Source organism: Chrysochloris asiatica, unplaced genomic scaffold (genome assembly GCF_000296735.1).
Source record: "Chrysochloris asiatica unplaced genomic scaffold, ChrAsi1.0 scaffold00131, whole genome shotgun sequence".
In the NCBI taxonomy this organism is placed as follows: Eukaryota; Metazoa; Chordata; class Mammalia; order Afrosoricida; family Chrysochloridae; genus Chrysochloris; species Chrysochloris asiatica.
The window spans coordinates 2,496,597-2,500,851 of NW_006408649.1; positions in this window are offsets into that span (position 1 = coordinate 2,496,597).

Genomic DNA, 4,255 nt, shown 5'->3' on the forward strand with positions numbered 1-4,255 from the left:
CTCAAGCAAATAGAAAAAAAAACAAAAATTCATCAAGTCTTAACACAAAATATCTGATACAAGTTTTCTTGGCATAGAAATGATGAATTAAGCATAAATTTGATTTCCAAGTTCTTCAAAGATTATCACATATACAAAATAACTATAAAAGTGTCCCAAATCAAATCAAAGACATATAAGTAAAATAAAACACTTGTGTTGTAAAAATAATAATAATAATAGGTTGTAGTATTTTCACAAATTTTAACCCTATTTAACCATTTACAATGTTCTGTAAATCACATTTTAAACATTTTTAAAGGCATAAATAATGTATTTTTTCAGTGTAAGGATAAGAAAAAATTAGTACAGGAACTTAAGAAGACAACAGTCAAATTGGCTTCATACACATGATAGGGCAAACTGACATATAATATAACATAAAGCTTCCCATACAAGTGGCATCCTTGCAAGCATTCTGCATGCAGTACTATTGAAGCACTGCAGCTGCCGAGAAACCTTAATCCTCTCCACAGTGGCCTCCAACTTCAGCTGCCTCCACTAGGCGCTGCAGGGCATTCACGCTGGGCCTGGAAGACAGGGCAGCAATGGCACTTGAATCCACTATTCTGTTGCTCTTTAATATTTTGGAATTCTGAATACCAGTTTGAGCACTGAAACCTTGCTCTTGTTAAGTTTACAGCTGCATAATATTCCATTGATATTTTATCTGTTTCTTAATGTTTGGGCATTAAATAGCTTCAAAGAGTTTGCACATTAAAATGATAGTTGAACTCTTTTGATTATGAAATGATTTTCTTCTAATAAATTAGCCCATGAACTTTTATCATTACGACTGCAATGTTTTGTCCCAACTCTATAATACTACTTTATTTTTTTTTCTTTGTTTGAGTTGTCTTTTTTATCCTATCATTTAGTTATTTTTCTTTATTATTTGCATTTAGTGAGTTAATATTTCTGTTTTAGTGGCCACTTGTATAGTTGTGTTTTATAAAATTGTCTTTGATTCCGCTTTTTCAACTTTAACTTTCTCTCTTATTTTAGTTTTAAATGTATGCTTTGCTTTAAATTATTACTTATACAGTAATCAATGACCCTATTTGCTACTTATCTTTTTTGTTCCCTTTTCCAATTTTTAAAGTTTTTGAAGATTGATTATGAACATAACATACAACATGAAGCATTTTTGTAAATGGTATGCAGGATAAGCACAGGGCAGCCAACTAAAAAGTTGATTTCAGATCCAACAGCCACTCCTTGGAAACCCTATACAGGGTCACTAAGAGTTGGAACCAACTCAACATCATTTAACAACAAAAATATTTTTACATACTGTTTCTATCTATGGACTACTCCATAGATATTCTATAGATATAAACAAGGGAGATTGGCACCAAGATACATGAGCTCTCTCAGGAGACAAGGACCTTTCACTAAAACTTTGAGCCAACAGAGAGTGAAAGTCTTCTCCTGAAACTTGTACCATGAATTTGAATTTCTAGTCTCCAAAAGGAGTCCTGGAGTCCTGGTGTAGTGCTTTAGGATAAGCAGTGAACTTCTAACTGCAAGATTGATGGTTCAAAGCCACCAGTCTCTCCTTGGAAACCCTGTACAATGTTGCAATGAGTCAGAACTGACTTGAAGGCAGTTAGTATAGTGCTATAGGATAGTTCACAGGACAAGAAGGTCTGTTTGAAGTGCAAGGTGGAGGCTCTTGGAAACCCTATACAGGGTCACTATGAACTGAAACGGACTCAGTGGCACTTAACAACAATAACAACAAAAGAAGTCCTGGTTGGCATTATAGGATAAGTACTAGAATGCTAACCGCAAGGTCGACAGTTCATACCCATCATCCACTCCTCAAAATCCCTATACAAGGTTGCTATCAGTCAGTATCAACTCATAGATCCTTAACAACAACAATAACAAAGCCTTCTAAAGTGCTCTGTCAGTTAAACTAATCGCAAGTTGGCATTTCAAATCCACAAACCACTCCTTGAGAGAAATAGGAGGCTTTCTGTTCCCATAAAGATGTATATCCTTGGAAACACTGTAGGGACACTGTGAGTTGGAATTGACTCATTGACACTGAGAGTGAGAGTTGAGATGCATATGGAAAAAGAAAGAGAGGATAAATTACCACTTATTCGTGCCCAGGATATGTTCCCCTTTCTATTGTCTATGCTATGCCTATCAAACTAGCAAAACTTGTCTCCCATTATTGTTGTTGTTTTATTGTTGGGCGTATTTGTCAAGTTGATTCTGACTCATAGTGACCCAATGCACAATAGTAATAAACTCTCCCAATCTTGTGCCATTCACACAATTATTATGTTGAAGCCTATTTTTGTTTTCACTGTGTTAATCCATCTCATTAGGAGTCTTCGTCTAACCTCCTCCACTTTTCCAACATGTCTCTCCTGACAACTTGTACAAAATATGAGAAAGTCTTGCAATTCTCATTTCTAAGGAGCATTCCAACTGTATTTCTTTGATTACAAATTTGTTTGCTCTTCTGATAGCTCACGGTACTTTCCATATTCTTTACCAACTCCCTAATTCAAATGAATTCTTTCTTCTACAGTCTTCCTTATTCCTTGTCCAACTTTCACATGCATATGAGGCAATTGAAAATATCATATTTATATTAGGCACCCTTTAGTCCTCAAAGTGACATCTTTGCTCTTCAACACTTTACAGTACATTGTATAGTACCTGATACTCAGTAGAAACTTAAAACACTTCAGTTGAATTTATAATATGGTATTAAGTTGATGAATAAAATTATTAGATAGTACTGAATATCAAATGTTGATTAATTAAATTACCAAGTAAATATAACTTGCTGCAAATGTTTGTGGCTCATAGACTTTGAAATGCAAACTATTTTTAAGTACTACCTGATGAAGCTTTAACTGTGTACAATAAATGGATCTCAGTAATATATCCTTGATTTGGAAGGCCTTCAACTTGATTTAAGACCCTATCCAGACCATCAACATACCTGAAAAAGAACATGTCAATTAATTGATGTTCATCATCTTGATGAATGCTTAAAGTGAGTGAATAAAAAATTATGCTAGTTTCTTATCAATATTTTCATGTTTTTAACAGAATTTGAGACTTTTAATATTAAGCTGTATCTTTAGCTATTTTTATGTGACTTGAAAAGTATGTTTTTGCCATCTCATTTCATATAATCTTAAAGTGAAACTTTTTAAAACCACACAATGGGAATTAATCTTTAAACATATTTTTGTTATACAAAGAACATCTGTTTCCCCCAGCATTCAAACGGGCTTTATTAGTGAAATCTGTATATACAATTTACTTCTTCTAAATTTGCATGTTTTCAAAACAACTGCAAGTTTTGTGCATTATAAAACCTATTACTAAGTTTCTAAAGGCCTCATTATCTTTATAAGCAAATGTTCGAACTGTGCTTATGCTCTAGAAGTCTGGAAAAATAACTCATATTGCTCATAAAGGTCTTTGAATGTCAAATACTTTGAAATATTTTCCAAAGAGAAACTGATGGTCTTATAAAATTATTTTGTTCTAAAAATAAGTTTTGGTTCTCTTTTGCCTGTAAAATAATTGAGCGTTCAGTTTATATGTTCTGACTATTAGTCCATTTTCTCCTGGAGCCATTTTCTAAACAACGTCCCAGGCACCTTTGATTATCTTTTCAGTCTGAAAATTGTAATTCCCATAGAAAATGTTGTTTTGTTCACACTGACAAATTGTACACCACTTTAAAAGCCATTTCTCATTATAATTATAGTCTAGTAATTTTTTAAAACATCAATGTCTTTCTTTCATGGTTAACCACATTTGTAAGGTAAATAGCAATTCTCTATATGGAATGAGAAATAAAGAGGGTCAGTCTCATATTTTCAAACTCAACCAAATTGCACACTAATACATCTTCAGTTAAGATATCCAATAGAGTATTTTATTGAAAAAATCAGCTACAGAAGACCTCTAACATAAATATGAAATTTTAGAAAGCAATGATGACATTATGATGACTAAGGCCTAAGCCATAGTCATTTAAATCTCCTCATATGCACACAGAAACAGAACAATATGGAAGGAATTCAGAATAAATTTTGATGTGTTTATGGTACTGGTGAAAAATATTGAACAGTATGAATTGTCAGAAGAAAAAATCAGTATTAGAAGAAACACAACTAAAATATTCCCTAGATGTCACTGTTACTTGACTTTGCATCACTTTTTTTTTTTTTTT